At 47.9% G+C, this 24,897-nt stretch overlaps 1 protein-coding gene across 3 annotated transcripts in view; it reads left to right on the forward strand.

The window, feature by feature from the left end:
- PPM1L (protein phosphatase, Mg2+/Mn2+ dependent 1L) overlaps positions 1-24,897 on the forward strand; it is a 194,109-nt gene that overhangs the window by 142,606 nt on the left and 26,606 nt on the right. The window lies entirely within an intron of this gene.

Genomic DNA, 24,897 nt, shown 5'->3' on the forward strand with positions numbered 1-24,897 from the left:
GATTAGGATATTTCTAAGACATCATGGCACTGAATTTTTGAGTATATTTTCAGAAACTAGTCAAAGACCGATAGGGGATTCTTGTAATATCCCCCCTCCGCCCGCCCAAGCCTATGATGTTAGCTTAAAAAAAACTGATGACCTGTACCCTGAAGGCTTTTGGAACTTCAGTATGTTGTCTATCATTCTATGGCACTCCAGATACTCAATTTCTCCCTGCCATCAAGTGACAACAGAAAACGTTGAAACTTAGGTGATGTAATTACCCCCTACAAAATGTGCCAGCCAGACCAGATCTCACTCATGGTTTTTAAATCTCTGGTAGGTAAAAGACATCTCTGTAGCAAGCACTTTGGAATAGGATCACTTGAGGTCTGAGGGAGCTGGCAATCTTAAAGCCTGATGGCTGCTAGTGTGCATGTATCCTCTGCGCTTTCAAAGATAATTGGAAATATTATAACTGTTTGAGGCAATAGCTAGATTGTTAGTGTGCTGAGGCAGCTGGTTATTTTTATAGTCATTGATGGCTTCACTGTTACCTTGTCTGCCCCATTCCTCCCTCCCCATTTGTTTGGGTTATCCACCTATTTCATTATATGCCAAGATTTTAAGTACTTTTTCTATTATATGTTTGAACAGTGTTTAGCACACAGGGGTCCTGATCACTGATTGGGACGGTGAGGTGCTACCACAAAACAAATAATAATAAGGCTGAGTTACCTCTCAGTCCACACACCTGAAGCACATTACCACAGAAAGGTGATTGCTGCATCTCCACATTTCTACAAACCACTTTCTGCGTGTTTATCTGAACTGATACCCTATCTGAGGTAACTTTATCTTATTTCAGCTGCTGACACTGTTAGCCTGCAAGCCAGCTGCTCTCCTACACAGAGTTCTTTGCTTTGAAAATTATGCTTTTTAGTCTATTTGCTCACCTTTTTCCTTTCTAATCCCCTTTCAATATGGCTAGCTAAATGAAACCAATCACATCTGAGATTTATTTTGTCACTGAGCATTTGTACACTAGCAACTCAGGTCCCTAGCTGTCCAAAAACTCTGATCTTAGGAACAAAAGTTACTTTCAACTGAGGAACAACACAGGATGTGTCTATGCTGCAATCAGATCTATGACTGCAGCATGTGCAGGCATACCCTAGCTAGCTTTGATCTAGCTAGCTCAAATAACAGTAGCAGTGAAGCCTTGGCAGCACGGCCTGTACAAGCACCCCCAAGGATCCTGGGTATGTCCTTGAGTGGCTAGCCCGCGTTGACACCTTTACTGCTACTGTAAATGGAGGTAGCTAGATTAAAGCCGGCCCATACTATATCTACATGTGCTGCAGTCACACTTCTGATTGCAATGGAGACGTACCCTCAGCCATTAGTATCGTAGTATGTCTTACACTACCTGTATATGAAATGGGGCTCTTCACACCATGGCTAATTCGGTCTCATCAGTGCATTCTCTCCGCATTAAGAGTCACGCAACGCCTCAAAGCGTCGTAGTCTCTCCCCAATCCATGCAGGATTAGATAATGAATCGCCCTTGTCAGGTGGATTCTCCTTACCCAACCCGGTCTTGGTTAAGCTGCATACCTTATGTAAGATTGTTTTAGGACTCAACATTCTGTAAACTACATTCAAGCTCAAATTTAGAATTACTGGATTTCCCTCAGACTTTAGGATTGGAGACTGATGGCAGTCTGCCTGGATCCAGGGGCATGCATAGGGATTTAAATGTGACTACTTTTGGAAGGGCACCTTAAACACCAGATCCCCCCACCTATAGCCCCCGGACCCCACTGCCTCCCCCACCCATTGTCCTGAGCTCCCTTCTCTGTACCTCAGGTGGGCTCCAAACATTTCCAGAGGCTGCAGATGAGGAAGGCAGGCTTCCCCGTGCCCCCCCTGGCAGAGCTGTGCAGCCAGCCCGGCCTCCCTGCTCCAGGCTCCCTCCAGTGGGGCTCGGCGGGAGTGCTAGCTGCAGTGCCTTTCCCAGGAGCGTTCAGTGGCGCTCAGCCTAACTGCCACCCTGGAAGAAAGAGAGGAGGACAGGCTCAGGGATACCAATCCTGGCAGGGGGGCCTGGGGAGAAGCTAGAGACAGTGGCGGAGATTATTATTGGGGTGGTAGGGGGCATGCCCCTGCCTGGATCCAAGGCCTTGGGTCCTTGAGAAGCCACTACATTCTGACTGAAATACAGAGAGGCAAAAACATCAAAGAGTAAATGTCTGTCTCACAAAAAGAGACCCTGGTAATGTGGTTGCTCTTTGAAGAGGGTCTGGGGCCTGGCAGTGTGGCTAGCCCTCTTCCATTTACAGAGCTCCAGTGCGGACAGATCAATCTGGTTCCGCTCGGACAAACTGACTGTAGTAACTTATGCAAACAAGGAGAAAAATTGAAGTAGGGGCATGAAAATGAAAGTATGAGGTGTATTTATTTTTGTGTTGTATGCAACATCTGTGACTGCTGGTAGCAGATATCTCCGATGGCTGGAGATGGGACAGTAGATGGGGAGGTCTCCGAGTTACTACAGAAACAGTGGAGCACCCACAGAGACAGCACCCGAAGAAGAATTCTTTCCCAAGTGTCTGGCTGGTGGGTCTCGCTGACATGTTCAGGGTCTAAGTCATTGCCATATTTGGGGTGGGAAGGAATTTTCCCCCAGGTCAGATTGGCAGAGACCCTGGGTTTTTCACCTTCATCTGCAGTGTGGGGCATGGGTCACTTGCTGCTTTAAACTAGAGTAAATGGGGGATTCTCTGTAACTTGAAGTCTTTAAATCTTGATTTGAGGGCTTCAGTAACTCAGCCAGCGGTTATGGGTCTATTACAGGAGTAACCAGGTGAAGTTCTGGGGCCTGCGATGTGCAGAAGCTCAGACTAGATAATCACAATGATCCCTTCTGACCTTAGTCTATGGATGTATGAATAAAGGCCTGAAAGTTTTTTATTTGTAATAAAGTTGGGAGGTTTTCTGCTTGCTTTTTATCTCTTTAATATAAGGGATCTAAATGTTGATCTTCTCTGCTTGAGGCCTTGAAGGTGGGGTCAGAATCTTGATACACGTAACTTGTGAACCCTACAATTTAACTGAAGGAGTGGAATTGTTGAACGAATAACAGACATCAAAATTAAGGGACGTTAAGGGAACCAAAAAGATTGAGTCTGACTTATAATCCTTTCACCTCTCAAACGCAAAGCTTTCAGGTTGTTGTGATTCTGTAATTTCACTAGTTCTCCAGTCTCTATAATCTTTCAAGGTAGAGAAGACTTGAATGTTTTATGGGTTAAAAACAAACAAAGAACAAAACAAAAAACCCCAAGCAACGTATTTTTTTTTCTTTTGATAAAAACCTGGAGGGTGTCGTTCCACATAGTGGTGCCCAAACTTTTCCTGTTGCGCCCCTCCTTACCAGTAATTGAATCTGTTCGCACCTCCCCACCTTCGTTACTGCGCAGTTGGTTCAGCAGAGGAGCTTGGGCTGAAGGCGGAGCTTGGGGCTGAACTGGGGCTGGGGGAGGAGCTGGTGCTAGAGGAAGGAGATGGAGTGGAGCTGTGGCTGGGGTCAGAGCAGGCGGCAGAGTGGAGCAGGGCTGGGAGCAATGTGGGGCTGGGTGCTGCCCTCTCCCTGTGGGGACCGACCTGAGCCCTGCCACACATGCCCCCCAAACTTTCCTCTGCACCCTGTGAGGTGGGGTGTCAGACTTTGGGGATCACTGTTTTACATCATAAAGAAGCAAACTTACACATAATAAAAAAGCACAAGCCCAATTTTTTCCCCTGTTTCAGGTTACTTTTAATTAACTGTTGAGGTGTCTGACTTCAGAAATAACACTTGTGGATGTATGCAGAGCATGTTGTTTTGCACTGCTTATCTTAATATTATTTCAGGCAGTGGTGGTATAGGAAGATGTCAATTTGCTGGAAATTCCAGATCGGAAGAAAGAATTCCCACTCCAGGCTTTTGATAGAAAGCCATCCATCTGTGGTTTGGAGATCCTTTGTTGCCTGGTGACTGATTTGGACAATGATGCCTGGAGAGCTCTAGTGAACTATGAAGTGGGGTGTGGAAAATTTGCTCTGCCTAGAAACTTGAGAGACCATTTAGAATTAGAGTTCCTTCTGTATGAGAAGTTCTTCTGCAGCAGAATGGACAAAAATTTGTGCCAGTATAAACAGAATGCTGAAGTAGGATGTAGCAGCATAGAATCACCACTGGATATGCCTTTGTAACACTCTGCCTTCCCTTCCTTCCACCCTGAGCAGTGGTACTCCACTGCACTGCGGTATTGAAGGACTTTGCCACTGCTTAGGACTTCATACTGTCATGCAGCAGACTTAAAATCTAGGCTGCCTCTGAAAACATTTTAATGCTAGTGCCAGTACGTGAAAAAGCACACTGCAAGATATATACACGTATATGGTTGTGCTGCCCATCTGTAGGGATTACTCTGCTTGCACTCATAATCCCTGTTTTATGTGCATGCAGCATTTCATGCCAAGTTAAATCGTTGGTTGCATGTTTGTCCCCCACCCCCCATTTGGAATCCATCTTGGATTGCACATGGATGGGGAAAGAAGAGAGGTAGAGGGTGCAGGAAAAATGGAGGTTCCTTCAAAGTCCACGTTACAGCACATAACATAACATCCCCCATCAAAGTTGAGAGACTGGCCCTAAACAGGGAAAGCCACACCCCTTATGCTGTAATATCTCCCATAACATCAACATATAATTGGTGGCCCCCATATAGAATGTGGGGTAAACAATGAGGTGGCAAAATTTGCAGATGATACAAACCTACACAAGATAATTAAGTCCAAAGCAGACCGTGAAGAGTTACAACGGTATCGTTGGTGGTCCACCAGTTCCTTGGTGTCAACATCTGGCAGCATACTAGTAGGCAGATTTCTTGGATGGCATCTCTCCTCAGGTGCTGTGAAAGCACAGTGGAAATGTAGCCAGGCGCATGCAATGTGGGGGTTAAACATTATAGAAACTGGAAGGTGCTTTTGGTGCAGAAGAAGGGAGTAGATTGGGGGCAGGCAAACCTTTTGGTTTGAGGGCAGCATTGGGTTTTGGAAATTGTATGGAGGGCTGGTTAGAGGAGGCTGTGCCTCTTATCCTCCCACCGCTTCTCACCCCCTGACGCGCCCCCCCCAGGACTCCTGCCCCATCCAACCCCCCCTGTTCCCTGATGGCCCCCCCATTCCCTACCCCATTCCCCCCCGCCACTCCCTGTACCCTGACCGCGCCCGGAACCCCCACCCCTGACTGCCCCCCACCGCCTCATCCAACCCCTCCTCTTATTCCTGACTGCCCTCCGGGACCCCTGCCCCATCCAACCACCCCTTCTCCCTGACCGCCCCTGGAACCCGTGCCCCTGACTGCCCCCCGCTGCCCCGTCCAACCCCCCCTCTCCTTCCTGACTCCCCCCCCCGGGATCCCTTCCCCATCCAACCACCCCTTCTCCCTGTCCACTGACTGCCCCCTGCTCCCCCATCCAACCCCCCTCTTTCCCTGACTGCCCTCCCAGGACCCCTGCCCCCATTCAACACCCCTGTTCCCTGCCCTCTGACTGCCCAAACACCTATCCACACCCCCGCCCGCAACCACCCCCCGAACTCCCCTGTCCTCTATCCAACCCGCCCTCTCCCTGCCCCCTTACCGCGCTGCCTGGAGCACTGGTGGCTGACGGCCCTACAGCCACACCACCCAGCCGGAGCCAGCCATGCAGCTGTGCAGCACAGAGCACCGGGTCAGGCCAGGCTCTGCAGCTGCGCTGCCCCAGGAGCTTGCAGCCCCGCCGCCCAGAGCATTGCACTGGCAGTGCAGTGAGCTGAGGCTGCAGGGGAGGGGCCGGGCCAGGAGCTCAGGGGCCGGGCAGGAGGGTCCCACAGGCTGGATGTGGCCCATGGGCTGTAGTTTCCCCACCTCTGGAGTAGGTAGAGGGTAAGAAAATATGGTCCATATAGAATTGCGGGAAGGCATTGGAGGACTCTCAGAACTTGTGCTTCATTAGCCTCTGTCCTCAGTGGAAAGTAGGCAGGTTACCAGCCTGGGTTAAAGTGGAACCTGGGCTCAAAGCTATATGACCTGCCTGGCCAGCTAGCCCAGGTTTAAATCACCACTGAACCCATGTCAGATGTCTTTGTGTGTGGACAGTAGGAGGGTTGGAGACACCTGGGTAAGAGTCTGGGTTACTTCTTTAGTGAAGACGTTGCACCCCATAATGCTTTATAGAAATATGCTTATGAATGTAAATATGACCTAAGTGGAATATGTTTTATGCTACATATGTCATGTAACATATCTTTGCAAAGGTTATGTTCTACAGAATGTATTCATCCTATTTGTATACATGTATCATTTTTATATCTGAAGTTATGAGCGTTTACTCTGTGCTTGTATTTAAAGTGTTTGCTGTAGGAAGCACCTAAGGCAAAGCTGGTCAACATAGTGTGAAGGGGTTATTCAAGTAATTGGGAGTACTTGGCTAACAGTGGACCTTGACAGATGCCAATCCACATCTGAGCTTGCCTGGGAACGTTCAAACTAGCATGTGGACACTGGCGTCAGCCTGTAAAGAACTGAGTCATGCATGGACATGTGACTTGCCCATGTGACTCCAGAACTCCATCTTGTAGCTGTAATTCTACACCGGGGGAGAGAGGAGTTTCCACGCACAAGAGAGACTGTATTTCCCCTGGGAAACCTCTCCATTTTGTCTTCAGCTGGCTAAAGAGATAGGCTCTCCACCACAAAGAGATGCCTGAAAGAAACTGGAACAAAGGACAGTAACTACAGGGGTGTGAGTGACTGCTGGACCCAGACCTAGAAGGAGGCTAGTCTGTCAAAGAAGTTTATTGGAACATCTCTGAGGGTGAGATTTAGCTGCATTTAGTTTCCTACTGTATTAGGCTTAGACTTGCGTGTTTTATTTTATTTGGTAATTTACTTTGTTCTGTCAATACTTGGAACCACTTAAATCCTACTTTTTGTATTTAATAAAATCACTTTTTACTTATTAATTAACACAGAGTAAGTATTTATACCTGGGGGGGGGGCAAACAGCTGTGTGTATCTCTCTATCAGTGTTATAGATGGCGAACAATTTGAGTTTACCCTGTATAAGCTTTATACAGAGTTGTCAAGGTTCCTTCCCCACTCTGAACTCTAGGGTACAGATGTGGGGACCTGCATGAAAGACCCCCTAAGCTTATTTTTACCAGCTTAGGTTAAAACTTCCCCAAGGTACAAACTGTTTTACCTTTTGTCCCTGGACCTTATGTTGGACCTTATGCTGCCATCACCAAAGTGTCTAACAAAAACAACAGGGAAAATGCCCACTTGGAAACGTCCCCCCCACAAAATATCCCCCCAAGCACTACACCCCCTTTCCTGGGGAAGGCTTGATAAAAATCCCAATTTGCATAGGTGAACGCAGACCCAAGCCCTTGGATCTTAAGAACAATGAAAAAGCAATCAGGTTCTTAAAAGAGAATTTTAATTAAAGAAAAAGAAAAACCTCTGAAAATCAGGAAGGGAAATACCTTACAGAGTAGTCAGATTCAAAACATAGAGAATCCCTCTAGGCAAAACCTTAAGTCACAAAAAGACACAAAAACAGGAATATCCATCCCATTCAGCACAACTTATTTTATCAGCCATTTAAACAAAACAGAATCTAACGCATATCTAACTAGATTGCTTACTAACTCTTTCCAGGAGGTCTGACCTGCACTCCTGCTCTGGTCCAGGCAAAAGCATCACACAGACAGAGAGAACCCTTTGTTCCCTCCCACCCACTTTGAAAGTATCTTATCTCCTCATTGGTCATTTTGGTCAGGTGCCAACGAGGTTGTCTTAGCTTCTTAACCCTTTACAGGTGAAAGGGTTTTTCCTTTGGACAGGAGGGATTTAAAGGTGTTTACCCTTCCCTTTATATTTATGACAAGAGTAAAACTGATTTATTCAGGGTTTGGACCCTACTGGGAGCGGGAGACCGGAGCACTTCTTAAGCTGTTTTCAGTTAAGACTGCAGTTGTGGGAGACGTGGTTCAGACTTGGATCTGTGTTTGCAGCAGGAAAGCGTGTCTGGCTCAAACAAGGCAAGGTACTGAAGTCCCAATCTGGCAGGGAAAACGGGCTCAGAGGTAGTGTAGGCACATGAGGTGCCCACAGTCCCAAAGGGGTTTCTGTGATCCAACCGGTCACAGATGTATCCATAGTTGGGAGATCAAGATGTGCCAGAAACAAGCCTAGATAACCACTTAAAGGTGTTATACTCTTAATCCTCTCTTTTCTGTGTCTTTCCCACATCCTTTGTTCTTCTCATTGCACAATGTCCAATGTTAGACCCTGCCTAAAGAGTTTACAATCCATCTTTTCTGTTTGTTTTTTAAACAGACTACTTTGACTACTGAATAAATAATTCTTAAATGCCTACCTACTGTAAAACCCCATTTATATGCTAATAAGTTTTATTTGGTTAGGAGTTAATGCAAGTGATCTTTCACTTAAGTGTCTTTAAGATAGCAGAAGAGCATGACAGTTATTTACAGAGGCCCTCAATTAAATTAGCTGCATTCTGATGTATGATTGTGCTCCTGATATTTGTTAGTCCTTCATAAAACCTGATTGCCAGAGCCTATGGATAATGCACTTGTAGTAAAAACAGTTTGTCAAATGTAATCTCCAGTCCTGAAGGGGATTTTCGAACAGATGTGTCCTGTTAATGTTAGTGCTGACTGAGCAATCAGATGTTCACAGCATCTATAAACTAGTTGTTATTTATACTTCCCTTGATGGATTTGCTAATTAAATCCCTTAAATTGATTTTAGTACCTACCAGCTGAGACTTTTCTCACAGCTGATGTTTATTAAGGTAGATAGCCCAGAAAATCCAGGTTCATTTTTTGTTTCAGATTAAATATTTTGTGCCTGATTCTCCACTAACTCACAATAGTGTGAATTAAGAGTAACTCCTTGGAACTCAGAGTTACACTGGTATAAACCTGATGCAAATGAGAGAACAAGATCCTTCTTATGTTTTCAACCAATTTTCCCTATTCCACTGACTGCTAGTCTGTTTAATTTTCAGTCTTGATTTGATTGCCAGTCTAGTTACTTCAGCTAACTAAAATCAGTTAAACATGTTCTATGTATTATTCCAGCCAGTTACTATAAGTCATAGAACTCTAATTCAGTTTTTAGCCTTTGGCACAAGTGACCTGTAGTTGTGTCCAGCCTCCCTGTTCATATAGCTTTATAGCTAAAATCATTTGAAAAGGATATCAAGTTGTCCGTTAGCCTGTTTGCAAGAGGACAGAGCAAATATTGGAATACTGAAGGTCAGGGCTGGCTCTAGGCTATTTTTGCTGTTCTGTAAAATTTATGCACTTCACAGCAAAACTCACAATCACTAAGCATTTTGCTGCCCTTATACTGCGCAAGGCAGTCTGTTCTGCTTAAAATGTAGACCCTGATTCTGCTGCAGGTCATTGTCTAATTTACTTTTTCAAAGCAAATTAGTGTCACAAATATAAATCTTGAAATATTGTTGGCTTTGAGGTTATAGCATCTACCATTTGTCTGAAAACACTAAAATCTGCAGGTTGTTTTACTTTTACGTTTGGGTTTGGGTTATTTCCATACTTGAATATAGTATTTGGTTTAATGAAATTCTTTAGTTTGTTGGCTGTTTGGTGATATTGCTGTAGCTTTGTACCATGTGCCAGAGCTTTGATTTTTTTATTTGATGTCTCATATCCATACATGACTGTATTTCTATTTCATGTCTGCATTAAAGCTTAGCAGCTGATAGTCTTCTTGTTGAATCCCAGTTAATATGTTGCCTGAGAAATATTCAACGATGTTTTCATTGATGATTTGAATGGAGAAGATAAAATGTTTCTAAATTACTTGTGAGATCTGGTTTAGTGACCAACCTAATGCCTGAAGAATATGGAATGAATTCCTACCTGTCCTTATTTTGTGTGTATGTGTGTGTTAAATCAAACATTCATCTTAAACAGCAATTGTCTTCTCTAGCGGCAGTGTATGGAAAACACTAACAGTGCTAAACTTTTGACAGTGATGCAGTTCCTAGTGGATCAATAGACACAATGAACCTACCATGGTACATCAGCCTTATGAAGGTATTTAATTGAGTCTGGGATCTCTCTCAACAGAAGTCATTGACTACGATCTTCCTGTATTACCTTCATTAGTTTATGCTTTTTCCTTTAAATTCTGTCCATTCTTCCCTATAGTTAAGTTGCTATGATTCTCACTGAATCACCCTATTTTTTTCATTCTATTCTGTATAGGTTTTTATATCCTACTTATCACTGTAGTATTTGAGTGCCTTCTGGTCGTCCTTTAAGGCACATGACTAACATCTGTCACACGTTGTTTGTTCTCTCACCCTCTCTCCAGAGGGAGAAGCTTGTGCAGTGGAGCATCATGCTTTTGAAGTGTTTTTTTGTACGGGAAAAAATATATACCCCTGATGTTATGTGTTTATGTCAGAAAAGGCAAGGTCAAAGAAACATGCCTTGCAATTGAAGCAAAAGGTGGTGAAGTTTGTTGTGGTCCTGAGTTACTGGGGGAGTTCATCCCACAGTGAGACTGCCTCCAGAGAAGGTTTGTGCCTTGCATAGACAAGCTTTACTTGTATTGTTGAGAATTCCTTTGTGCCAGAGGAGAGTACTTGTCAATTATGACCTTCATCTCGGATCTTTAAACAATCTTTTAGATATCCTGGGACTGGGCCATGGGGCGCTTTGAAGATAAGGATTGAGACCTTGGACTTGATTTGAGATTCTATGGGAAGCTAGTCTAGAAGGCAAATTTGATATGTTTGCAGTAGCCTGTGTTGCTGAGGAGATGCACTAAATACCTTACAGCCTTATACTGTACATTTTATTCAAACCCCATTTGAGTCTAGAGAGAGAGAATATTTTCCTGTGATTGATGGGTAATTAGCTCATTTGATTCCTCTACTATGTTCTGTTTTGACCCAATACAAATGCATCAACTCTGTTCTATCAAGACTTTGAGAATATTCAGTACAGTTGCCAAACTAAAATGAAATTCACTTAGCATAGTGACTTGAGTTAAAATTACACAGATGCTTTATAAGAGTGACTCCAGATCAAAATAGATAAATAACATGCAATTGCCCTTAAACTTTAGCTCTGCACTTTAGTGTAAGAATTGGAGAAAACACATTCAAGAACAGACTGAGAAAAATCAATTTAATTCCTAGTTGAAAGTAACAACTATAACTAGAAGTTAGATAGAAATGGTGATTTTTAGTTCATAGATCACAATATAGCTGACTTTTGAACAAGAAAATACTAAATACAAATCCTTTCATTTATTTTATTTTTATGTTCCTTTGTGTATCATTTTATAAAACCATTTGTTTTCTGATTAATACAAAAGCCTATTTGCATAATTGTAATTACACAATGTACTCTGCATATTTTATACATTATTAACAAAGTAATTGACGAGGAAAGAATATTCCAATTTTTGGATTAAATCCCATTCGCAAAATTTATCATTTTGTTTCTAGAGAGCATTCTGGTAGGATCATAGTGATGTAACACATTTTTTGCTGTAAACCAATTATACAGCTATTGTTTCAACTTATCAATTAAGATTTTAAACTTCAGCCAAGACCAGGAGAATTTCTGAATAAAATTTTAATTAGTTTAGTACTTTTTAACATATAATAGGAAAACCTCAGTAGCTTTGTGGTTCAAGGCACTTTTTTGCATGCTACACAGTTACTTTGTTTGTTGCATAGCATATTACAGGTTTCTTGTTTATAATATTGGCTGTTTGGTTTGTGGTGTTTTGTAGAAGGAATATTTTAAGTCACATGGAAAGTAGTTATTGCCCATGCACATTAGCTGTTTATCTCTTTAAAAATAATATATTAGAAACCTTGGGAACTTATTTTGTCATATGGTATGCAGAGTAGATTCATTATATGAAACTAAGATGGTTTTGTGTTTAGTGTACTGTGGTCTGAAAGCTCTTTGAAACTATTAATATCACAATGTAAAAAGTGGAATTTATGACGGTGGTATAAAATTTCAGCCTTGCAAAAGTGTCTTGAAAATGTATTAGTGCAAGCACAAAATCTACTCTCTGTCTGACCTTAATGATTGATAATGAATAAACTAGTGACATTTTAGTCACCCATCAAAAGAAGAAAAAATCCTCAACATAGACAATTTTTTTTTTTGAAAAGCTGCAGTTCCTACAGAGTGCCTTCCTAAAGCCATTCACAAATATGAATGAATTTAGGTTCGTATCACCCTGCAAAGTAGGCATTATCTCACTCTTTTGGATGGGGAAACTGAGGCATAGAGCGGCTAAGTGACTTTCCCACATTCACACAACATCTATGAGAAGGCCAAAATGGAATCCAGGTCTCCTGGTCCTCTGCTTTAACCATTTGAACATTCTTTGTCCATTCACAAATTACATTAAGTCCCAGTCTGTTTTAAAGTAACACTGAGAACTTGATTAAGCCTACCATTGCAATGCTATTTGATAGTTTAGGTTCAGACTCTGTCCTTAATAACTGTGTGAGTAGGGATTGTAGAGAGGCAGCATGGTTTGTTTTTGAGAGCAGGGGACTGGGAATCAGGACTCTTCCAGGTTGTGTTCCCAAATCTGCTATTGACTCACTCTGTGAACCAGGATAAGGCAGTCACAGCAACATTTGCAAAAAGAGCCCACCAATTTTGTGTTGAGTATCCAACTTGAGACTCCTAGGCATGATTCTTGGAGGTACTATGCATCTGCTGCTCTTATTGAGTGCAACTGGGTTTGTGGACCTCTGAAAAAGCAGGCTCTAGGTGTGAAAACATGGCCCCACTCAAGTCAATGGGAATGTTATCACTGATTTTAGAGGAACCAGGATTTCACCCAAGGTGGTCAGTGAAACTGGAGACACTCAAAACTAGTCAACTCTTCTGAAAATTTGTGCTTTAATCTCTCTCTGACTCAGTTTATCCATCTGTGAAATTGGGCACAGAGACACTGAGGCACAGGTAGTGTTGGTGAAACACTTTCCATTTATCAAATACTTCTCCTTTGAAGATCTCAAAGTATTTTTCTTATTAATTTTTTAGGAGTCAGTCTGGACTTTTCCCAGTGTCTGAGGGGTTGGAGCAAATGCGGTTGTATCGCAGAGCTTGGCTGTAGACAATGGATCGTGTGGTGTGGTCAGGGTGAAAGCTGGAGGCATGTAGGTAGGAATAGCGGTCAGTAGGTTTCCGGTATAGGGTGGTGTTTATGTGACCACCGTTTATTAGTACTGTAGTGTCGAGGAAGTGTGATTATCATACACATTGTAAGGAGAGTGATCACTTTAGATAAGCTATTACCAACAGGAGAGTGGGTTTATGGGGGGGGGGGAGAAAACCTGGATTTGTGCTGGAAATGGCCCACCTTGATTATCACATTGTAAGGAGAGTGATCACTTTACATAAGCTATTACCAGCAGGAGAGTGGGGTGGGGGAGAAAAAATCTTTTGTAGTGATAAACTCCCATTTTTTCATGGTTTGTGTGTATAAAAACATCTTCTTCTGTATTTTCCACAGTATGCATCCGATGAAGTGAGCTGTAGCTCATGAAAGCTTATGCTCAAATAAATTTGTTAGTCTCTAAGGTGCCACAAGTACTCCTTTTCTTTTTGCTTGAACTAGCGGTTCCTTCCCCTGGGCTACTTCCCTTTCCTGCCCTTCAGCTTGTGGGGCTTCCTGCCCTCCCTCTTCACAAACCGGGTGTCCCTTTACCTAGGGTCTTGGTCTTCTTAGCCTACTGCAGCACTTCTCCAAACTCTCCCCTGCTTCCCTCCAAACTGCTCTCTGCTTCAACTCCTTCCCTTGTCTGACTGAAGCAGGGGGGTTTTATCAGGTGACTGGCTTCAGGTGCTCTAATTGGCTTCAGGTGCTTTAATTAATCTTTAGCAAACTTTCTTCCCTCTACAGGGAAGAAGGCTCCCTTCTGGCACTCTCCTGCTGCCCTCTGGCCTGGGCTTTCCTTGCTTTTTGCCCCTGCTTTAGTTCCCCCCCCCCCCCCCCCCCCGGCGACCGGGCCAAATGCTTTTTCTTTGTTTTTTTTGTTTTCTGGAGGAGGGGGGAGGACTGCCAACCCGCTCCCCGGAGGAGGGGAGTGGACGCCCCCAGACCCAACCGTTTTGCTGTTTGTTTGTGGACCCGCAATTAATCGTTTTCTTATCTTTGCTTGGCATTTTTGGAATGCTCCACAAAGACCGGGAGAGAAGACAGCTGACAGAGAGATCGCCCAGGGAAGCTACAAATCATCGTGGAGGGGGCCGTAAGACTGAGTAACTTTTGAACTGTACTCTCGTGTGGGGGGAGTTTGACTGTGTCTTGACTGCGTTTGTAGGGGCACAGGGGGTGTGGCACGGAGCTGCCCCCCGATCCATCGGTGCCCCCCCCAACACTACTACAACCGTCACGGCCCCCCGCCGTCTGTCCCTGCTGACAACCTGCCATCTGCCTCTAGCCTCAACTGCTTGCTTTGAATTCCATCATCCGGACCAGACACAACAGCTGACCAAACGAGACTCTTTGGATAAACGCGCGTGGGTCCGTGTTCCCCCCACCCCCGGACTGCCCACCCCACAGTTTGCCCCTACTACCTGACCCCAACTCCTGTTTCCTTCCCCTGTCCAGTCCGACCCATTTGGCCCCCCGCCGCCTGCAACCCAACAGGGAGAAGTGGTTAATCTGCTTCCCCCTCCTCCTTCTGGTGTCTCCCCGTCTCTCCCTGCTCACAATGGCGGGGAATGAGAGGGGTGAGGCCCCTCTAACAACCTCAGTTGCCCGTCCCCCACCTACCCCCTGCCCAACCCCCAAGCCCCCCCCCACTGCTGCCAAAACACCTGCCACCGCCCCTGCTGGGGCATCGGCAGCCGGAGGCACCGGGGCGACTATTGCCGCTGCTACGCCCACCGCCCCCCAGATTCTAGGAAAGCCCCCCCCCCCCCCGGTTAGCCGGAAAGGCCAGGGTGCAAAGAAGGGGAAGGGCCCCGCCACAACCACCAAGCCCTCCATGGCAGAGGCTGCCCCCACTGCTGTGGCCTCGTCATCGACCATGGCATCCCTCCCCGCTGTTCCCTCCACCAGCTATGCGAGCATCCCTCCCCCGGCCCCCAGGGCGTATGCCCGGGCGGTGGCAGCCCCCCCCCCCCCGCCTGCCGCCTTGTCGTCTCGTCCACCCACCGCCTCCGCTACCGTCAATAGCGGCCGAGGCCCCTTTCCCACCATGACCAGGAAGCATGGCTTCCGTTGCCTCCTGGTGCCCGCCTCGCCCCACATGGAGACATACATGCAGGCGTTGGCGAGGGTGGTAGGACCCACGGCCATTGTGGCGGCCTCCAAAATGTATGGGAAGGTCGTCTTTTTCTTAGCATCGGAGGCTGCCGCCCAGGAGGCGGTGGAGAAGGGCCTGGCGGGGGGTGGGGGAGTATTTGTCCCCCTGGAGCCGCTAGAAGACCTGGGCGTCCGCCTAGTCCTGACCTCCGTCCCTCCTTTTCTACCCAATGCCGCCCTGTTACCCGCTCTCTCCACCCTGGGGAAACCCGTTTCCGTCATCAGCCCTCTCCCGTTGGGCTGCAAGGACCCCACCTTCCGTCACATCCTTTCGTTCTGCTGGCAAGTGCAGCTTTTCGCGCCGCTGGTGGCACATGACGGAGAGGCGCTCAAGGGGTTCTTCCTAGTCCCCTACCAGGGAGCCCGCTATCGGGTCTACTATTCCACAGGAGAGGCACGGTGCTACCTCTGCCGATCAGCGGGGCATGTCCGAAGAGACTGCCCCTTGGCCCGGCGGGGAGGGGCACCCGGGACCCCCAAGACCCAGCAGGACATCGGCTCCGTCGTTGCCAACGCCCCTGGCTGCCCGAGATCTGAAACCACCTCTCCTCCTGCTCGATCCACCGCTGCTCCTGCCCGGGCCCAAGAGATACCTCTCCAGACGAGCGAGGGAGCCCCGCTCTTGCTGTTAACAATCCAGCAGAGCCTATGGAGGAGGGTGCAGCAAAGATATTACCGGGCATAGGAGAGGGCCCGCCCCAAGGAGAACCGCCCCCCCCCATGCTGCCTCACCGCTACACCCCCCGAACCCCTGAACCATCACCTCTGCCCTCCGACACGACCCCTGCTAACCAGCCCCCAGACGATGCTATGGAGGGCTGGACCCTAGTCCAGGGAAAGCGAGGCAAGCGGAAGGCTCGAGCTCCACTGCACCCATCCGATGCGGAGGCCCCCCGGAAGACCAGGAAGGGAGGCACTGACAATGAGCCTTCCGCTATGCCCACTAGTGAGATCCATCCGCTGGTGTCGGGAGGGGAAGACAAAATAACCCTCCCCTCCGAGACCCCGGAGGAAGCCCCTTCTGCCCAAATACCACCCGAACCCCCCGCGAACCCCGAAGCGACCGTTGTAGCAGGCGCCAGAGGGGAGACCCCCGGGGTGGCAGAAGACGACCTCTCCTCCATGTATGAGGAGATCGAGGCCCTAGGTTTGACCCCAGTCACCCAGGGAGAGAATGACCTATTGCCGGCTGGCCTCAATCTGGGCAACCTTACCCCAGTCCCCCTTTCCCCATGCTCCCTCCCCCAACCGCCTTCCCGAGCGAGCACCCTGAAGAAGGTGGTCCACCACCTGAGGCCATGGCTGCCAAATCCACCACCAGATCCAAATCCACCAGAGCCTGTGCCTAGCATCACTGGGAGCCCCCTCCCCACCCCCTTAACCCTCGAATCTGTTCGGGAGGCACCACCTCTCAGCTGCTTGCCTCCCGAAGCCCAGAGCCTCGCCTCTGCCCCCACCCCCACCCCTGTCCCTGCCCAATCCACCTCCTCCTGCAATGCTATTGCTGCCCCTGGGGTTATTTCTTTCCCGTTTTTTGCGGATCCCCCCCAAGGAGCAGCCTTTGCATTTTCCTGCTGCGACCCATTAGGAGCTGCAATTTTCCCTCCGCCATCCTCTTCTACCCCAAGGCTTGAGACGGACCTAATAACTTTAGCCTGTCAGACACCCCGTCGGTGATCTGCACCCTGCCTGCCCACCTCAGCGGACCACGAGGCTGCACCAAGAGCCCCACCAGGGAATAACCCGGAAATCGCAACCCCACCCCCCCATGAGCTGCAAAAAGCATTGCGACAGTTTTTAGAAGACATCCGTGGCTCCCACAACAGGGTACAACAGCTAGCTCTCCAGCCATGGGGGACCTTGATCAAATCCTCCAGGTCACAAGCGCCCTTATAAAGGAGGGTAAAGGGAAAGAAAGGCACGGTGCCGTGGCCTACGGGCGGGCCAGCAGCTTCCGTGACGATTTAATCACTTATGGGATGGGTCACGGATTGTTGCGTAACCCACCCGGGGCTGCGAACACCCCCGCTAACAAGGAACCCCCACCCCTCCAGCCCTCCTCATGACACCCCTCATTATTGCAACTTTGAACACTAGGGGCTGTAGGATGGCTCTCCGCAGGTCCCAGTTGCTCTCTTACCTTCGGGAAGGGGGGTACTCTGTGGTTTTCCTGCAGGAGACCCATACGGATCCGATCGCCGAGGACAGCTGGTGGCTGGAGTGGGGGGACGGGGTCTACTTCAGCCACTTCACGATTCGACAAGCTGGAGTGGTGACCCTGTTCTCCCCCAACCTACGGCCCGAGGTGCTAGGGGTCACTGAGGCCGTGCCGGGCCACCTGCTGCATCTCCAAGTCCGTATGGATGGGCTCGTGGTCAACCTCGTCAACATCTGTGCCCCGACAACAAGCCCAAAGCGGCCACAATTCTATCAGCGGGTGTTCGACTTCCTCAGCACCCTAGATTCTCACAAGTGCTTAGTCCTGGGAGGGGACTTTAACACCACCCTCGAGGAACAGGACCGCTCAGGGGCTGAGCTAAGCCTGGCCGCTGCGAACATTCTCCGAGAAATAGTCGAACATCACTCCCTAGTAGACGTCTGGTGTGACCACCACCCAGATGACACTTCCACGTTCACCTTTGTCCGGGTGGAGGCCCATCGGTCATACCACTCTCGGTTGGACTGTATTTATTTATCCCGTTTCCATCTTTCACAGGCCCACTCCTCCAACATTCGGCCAGCCCCATTTTCCGACCATCATCTAGCCACCATAACAGCCTCCCTCCGTGTCGAGAGGCTGGGACCGGCCTATTGGCACTTTAACAACAGCCTGTTGGAGGATGAGGGCTTCGTGACGTCCTTCTGGGAGTTTTGGATGGCCTGGCGGGTGCAGCGGCGTGCCTTTCCCTCGGCACGGCGATGGTGGGATCTAGGGAAGGTGCGCGCCAAGCTCTTCTGCCATGACTACACCCGGGGCACCAGCCGACGGAGAAATGCAGCGATAGAGCACTTGGAATGGGAGGTCTTAGAGATAGAGAGGTGTCTGGCCGCCAGCACCGAGGACCCGTTCCTCTGCAGAGCGTGCCGGGAGGAGCTCCGGGCCCTCGAGGACCATCAGGCCCGAGGTGCCTTTGTTCGATCCCGCATCCGCTTCCTTCGGGAGATGGATCGCGGCTCCCATTTCTTCTACGCCCTGGAGAAAACGAGGGGGGCCAAGAAACACGTCACCTGCCTTCAAGCAGAAGATGGCGCCCCCCCCCCTCACGGATCCGGTGGAGATGTGTGGGAGGGTCCGTGACTTCTACACAAGCCTTTTCTCCCCGGATCCGACCGATCCTGGCGATTGCAGGGTGCTCTGGGAGGAACTCCCCACTGTCAACGTGGGCGATCGAGACCAACTAGAGCTGCCTCTCACCCTGGCCGAGTTCTCGGAAGCCTTCCGTCGCATGCCCACTAATAAATCTCCGGGCATGGATGGGCTGACCGTGGAGTTCTACCGCGCGTTCTGGGACATTTTTGGCCCAGACCGAGCCACTGTCTGGGCTGAGTCTTTGCAGGGTGGGGTCCTCCCTCTTTCGTGCAGGCGAGCAGTGCTCGCCTTGTTGCCGAAGAAGGGGGACCTCCGTGATTTACGAAATTGGCGTCCAGTCTCACTCCTTAGCATGGATTACAAAATCATAGCGAAAGCAATCTTGCTGCAGCTAGGGTCCGTGATGGTGGACGTGATCCACCCAGACCAGACCTATACTGTCCCGGGTCACAGCATTTTTGACAACCTATTTCTAGTCCGAGATCTTTTGGAACTCGGGCGTAGAGACGGTCTGTCGTTCGCCCTCCTGTCTCTTGATCAGGAGAAGGCGTTCGATAGAGTGGACCATGGGTACCTCCTGGGCACTCTGCAGGCGTTTGGATTCGGACCTCAGTTTGTGAGTTTTCTCCAGGTGCTGTACGCTTCCACGGTCTGGTTAGGCTCAACTGGACCCTGACCGAACCGGTCAGCTTCAGGCGAGGAGTACGGCACGGGTGCCCCCTCTCGGGCCAGCTGTACACTCTGGCGATCAAGCCCTTCCTCTGTCTCCTCCGCAGGAGGTTGACGGGGTTGGTGCTGCGGGAGCCGGAGCTGCGGCTGGTCCTGTCGGCGTACGCCGATGACGTGCTCCTCGTGGTCCAGGACCCGGGCGACTTGGCGCGGGTGGAGGCTTGCCAGGCCATCTATTCGGCAACCTCCTCTGCCCTAGTCAACTGGGTCAAGAGCTCTGGCTTGGCGATGGGGGACTGGCGGCGGGTGAGCTCCCTCCCACCCGCGCTTCAGACCATCCGGTGGAGTGCGGGTCCACTGCTCTACCTAGGCATTTACCTTTCTGCCACGCACCCTTCTCCGCCGGAGAACTGGCAAAAGTTAGAAGGCCGGGTGATAGAGCAGCTCCGGAAATGGACGAGGCTACTCCGATGTCTCTCCCTCCAAGGGAGAGCACTGGTGCTTAACCAACTGGTCCTGTCCACGCTGTGGTACTGGCTCAACACCCTGGTCCCGGCCCCGGGTTTCCTGACCGACCTCCGGAAATTGATTCTAGAGTTCTTTTGGTCAGGAATGCACTGGGCCCCTGTTGGGGTTCTTCGCCTACCCCTGAAGAAAGGAGGGCAGGGCCTGAAGTGTCTGCACACTCAGGTCCGTGTCTTCTGCCTCCAGGCCCTGCAGAGGCTCCTTTATAGTGCAGGTAGTTCGACGTGGAGCATATTGGCGCACGCCTTCCTGCGCCGCTTCCACGGGCTCCGATATGACCGGCAGCTCTTTTATCTCTGTCCGAGAGGTTTTCCGCGAGACCTCTCCGGGCTGCCGGTCTTCTACCAGGACCTCCTCCGGACCTGGAAACTGTTTTCAACGACCAGGTCCGTGGCGGCCACCATGGGAGCAGATCTCTTCACGGAGCCCCTGCTACACGACCCCCAGCTCCGTGTGCAGGCGGCGGAGTCCCATTCGGTGCACCAGAGTTTGGTCCTGGCGGAAGTCACGAGAATCGGAGACCTCCTGGACTACGACCGGGGAGACTGGCTGGATCCCGTGACGCTCGCTCGGCGCATGGGGCTCTCCAGACCTCGTACCCCCCGGCGCGTACTTCAGGAGGTGAAGGCCGCCTTGACACCCTCTGCTCGGGCTTATCTCACCGAGCCCTGCGCGAGGGCGCAGCCCGCCCACCCTTTACCCCAGGCCCGCCGGATCTTTCAATTGGGCCCCTACCCCGTAGATCCCAACAAACCCCTAACCCTTTCACTGCGAGCCGGCTGCATGAACTGCAGCTGGTCAGCTTCCAAATCGCACCACGGAAATATTTATACACACTCACGCTTCACGCCCTCCACGCTCACACCCTGGTGTCCCGCCTCGATACAAAGTGGCGGGACCTCCTGCCGCCTTTGGAGGGTGAGCAACCCCGGTGGGCCAGCCTGTATTCCACCTTGGTCCCGAGGCCCATCGGGGACATTAGTTGCTGGCTCCTTCACGGAGCTGTGAGCACGGGCGTGTTTTTGACATGGTTCACCCCCATCCCGGATACTTGCCCTTTTTGCAATGTGAGGGAAACCCTGGCGCACGTATATTTGGAGTGTGCCAGGCTGCAGCCCCTTTTCTGGCTTCTCACAAATATTTTATTACGCTTTTGGCTACACTTTTCCCCTCACCTTTTTATCTACACACTCCCCATTCGTGGCCCCACAAAATCGCGAGATCTCCTAGTTAACCTCCTCCTAGCCCTAGCTAAAACAGCCATTTATAAAACCAGAGAGAGGAGGTTGGCTAATGAAGCGTCCTGCGATTGTAGGGCCGTTTTCCAATCCTCAGTACATTCACGTATCCGGGCGGAGTTCCTCTGGGCGGCGTCCACCGATGCTCTTGACACCTTCGAGGAGCGGTGGGCGCTGTCCAAGGTTCTCTGCTCGGTGACCCCATCCGGTTCTCTCCGTCTGACCCTTTGATTGAGGGGAAGAGCGAGAGACCCCAGCCCCAGCCGTTGCCACTGTGGATACCATCATCACTGTCACTTAGGAGGGGTCCTATCACACGTGGTGTACGTCCCCCCCACCCCCAAACCGCCCACCCCACAGCCGTGCCCATCTTGTCGGGCACTCTCAGGAGAGGGATAATCGGTGACACTGGGCGTGGCACTAGGTAACTCGGGTGGAAGACCATGAGTGTCGAGGAAGCCCCTGCTCTAGGCCACCAGGTAACTCAGGAGGGTGGAAGACCACGAGTGTCGAGGAAGTCCCCCCGCTCTGGGCCCAGGCTAGCCTGAACACTTCTCCCTCCTGAAGGCTGCTGTGTTATACCTTGTGTTTGCTTTTGTTTTGTTGCATAGTTTTGCTGTATCCTTTTTTGGTGATTCCTGGTAAGTGTTACATAAATAAAATTCTTTTCTGCCTCAAAAAACCCTCTCCTGCTGCCCTCTGGCCATGCTGTATCACAGTGCATATAAATGTGTTCCAATTTTTCCACTCTCTTGAATTGGTTTGAATAATTGTATCATCTTTGGGAGACTATTTAAGCTTGAAAATATTAGACCTTGCTTAATTATGGTATAAATTCATGTCTGAGTACCACTGAATAAAGGCAGGAAAAGTTCATTTTCAGTCCAGCAAAATGAATACCTGATTCCCAGTCTCTCTGTGTGCATTTACGCTCAATGGATATGATGGATTTGCGTTCTTCTAGTGCCAAAAATCATGGAAGCAGTGAGGAAACTATATACCAACAAATGTATCAAAATGGAATCCATACTTTCCAAAAGTAGCTGATTTTTTCCCCCTTACCATTCAGTCTCAAGTCACTAATAGTAAAGTATTGATTGTCAAACAACATGGGGAGGATGTAAAATGTGTTTGGATAAAGGACTGATTTGGTTACGGGTAAAAGCACAGGTCAGTATGCGGTGGACAAAATTTCGTAACTTGGGGGCCTAAAGTTAGGCACTAATTAAATAAGTGGCCTGATTTCAAGAGGTGCGGATCACCTGATAGAGCCACTGAAGTCAGGAGAATATTCTGGAGTTACACAGATGAAGCTGGAAGCAGAAATTTGGCCCAATATATTCAGCCACTATCTGTCAGTCTTGGTGTGTGCAGCTTTATGTTTCTAGTGGAATGCAGAATGAGGAGTTGTGACCTTTTGTAATTTTCTGTCTGGTTCTTGAGCCCACAGCAGGTGCTTTTCAAAGCAATATACCTATATTTGTTTCTGCATCCATATCTACTCTTATCCTTAGCAAACTGGTTATATTGGTCTTGGTTATTCTTTCATTACCAACTCAAAAACTTCTTCATTTAACACTACAAATGCTGGCAGGTCTCTAATTTCAAACAGTCACCAATATTCCTGGTCTTAATGAGAATCTGCCTGACTCGTTACAATCTCTTTACCACAGGCCATTCTTCTTGTTCGGTTAAGCATCTGGGGCTTTTTAGCTACATTCTGAGCTGTTTTCTGCATGCATGCTGCTTGCTCTGGTGGGGGATGTCCTCTGGAGCCTTTTAAAATCTCCCGATCTATTGCTAATTTTAAAATTAAATACCACGGTTTTGCTATGATCATGTGAAAATTCAATTTGTGCCCTAACCGTCTGCCACCCCCTAATTCCCTGCAAAATAAATTAACATAGTGCTGCAAGGAATTTTTCTCACTTTGCTAGTTTGTGGCTGGGTTCCCTCTTGGGGTGATCTGACTAGCCTACAATTTTTAAACGCACTTGCTAGTAATTTCATTGAGGGATTTTGTTTCTTTTCACAGCCAAAACGGCTCTATTGTTCTTTTTATTTTACTGTGGCAAATTGCACTCAGTGGATATCGTGACTTGCCAATTCTTTTCCCAGGTGCCTTTGCTCTGAAAAGTAAATTTCGGCGCTTGGGTGGCTTCCCTTGCTCATTCTTCCTCCATTTCTTGAGAGTTTTATCTCATTTCTATTTAACCCTCATACCTGAGGAGGTATCTTATCCCCTTCTAACTTAAATAAGAAAAAACAGCCTCTCTTGTCAATTGTTTGGATATGTTCTTCATACTGTCTATTATTGCATTTATTATCACATTGTTTACTGCAACATTCTTTGAGTTACGTACTCTCAAGGAGTGAGAATCCTTCATTGCTGGTATCTTTTGAGAAGGGGAAATTACTTGCCTTATAATTCTCCTCTGAAGATATCATTATGCAAAATTCTCTCTCCCACCCACTTCCTCTCAGAGTTAGGGGATTAAAATAATGAGTTTGTGTGTCAGGTGTCTGTCTTTTGGACACTCATTTCTCCATTGCCCATTTTCTTTTCTGGGACCCCTTTTTCATTTAAGAGAGAAGGGGGAAATTGTTGCATTTTATATGTAATTAAAAGTATAGGGATCTGTTGCCTGCTGCTTTTGAAAGATCCTGGCTCGAATGTTCTGAGGCCTCTGAGGTTAGAGCAAGTTTTGTGGGGCAAATCCCTCAAACCAATCTACAAGTGCTGCAGAGGGTCAAAAACCTTGAACACCACAAAAGCTTCACACTTGGGGCACAAGACCCATAAGTAAGAATGTTGCATGATGCTATCTTCAGAGGAGCAGAACTACAAACCAAATAATTTTCCATTCCTGTAGCGCATTGTAGATTTTATTTTTATTCATTTTTAAATAGCGATGTTGTTGGGTAGACAAAATAATTATGTAAAACCCAGTAGAGTCAGTGCATCCTTGACTTTTACCATTTGCAATGTTTAATTGTAAATTCTAATTGTAGAAATCTTATTCCATTTTTACAAAAATCTGTCTATGCAGCCGGTATACTACAGGGTTTCAATATTCTGGTGATTTCTTTTTAAACTGCTCAGCAGGGTATTATTCAGCTGGTTGTAACTAGGGTCTAATACAACATGTGTTTTCAATTTCAGACACTTTATGTTGGGAATTTTCCACTGTGCAGTTACAGTAAATCTGGATCCAACAGACAAGAGCACAATGTTTTCTACCTCTATACAAGGTTAAACAAATGAAATAAAAATAGATGGAAAAGAAAACAAAGTAAAATAAGTTTGCTTTCTCATGCAATGGCAGGGTGCATGGTGAGGTCAGGGATTCAGTGCTAACTCAGCCATCATTCAGGCACTGCAGTAAAGATTGAAACTACTGAACTTTCATAAATCAAATTGGACATTATATCCTTTCCTCAGTTCTTTCTCTCATGCTAACATAGCACATATATACCGCAAGACTATATTCATAGTTACATCCATAATTACAAATGCCAAACAAAAATTACATTTATGAAATATTTTTCTTTGTAAATGTGTTGATCTCCAAAGTGTCATCTGTAATATTTTTCAGGTTACTGTACATCTGATGGTATTCGTTTTTACCTTCTTTACATAGTCTATGGGAAAAAATATGTGTTCTGTTAGCATCACTAGAAAAGGGGAAGGTTATTTGCTGAGCATCAAGATAAACTTGTTC

This window comes from Caretta caretta, chromosome 9, assembly GCF_965140235.1.
Source record: "Caretta caretta isolate rCarCar2 chromosome 9, rCarCar1.hap1, whole genome shotgun sequence".
In the NCBI taxonomy this organism is placed as follows: Eukaryota; Metazoa; Chordata; order Testudines; family Cheloniidae; genus Caretta; species Caretta caretta.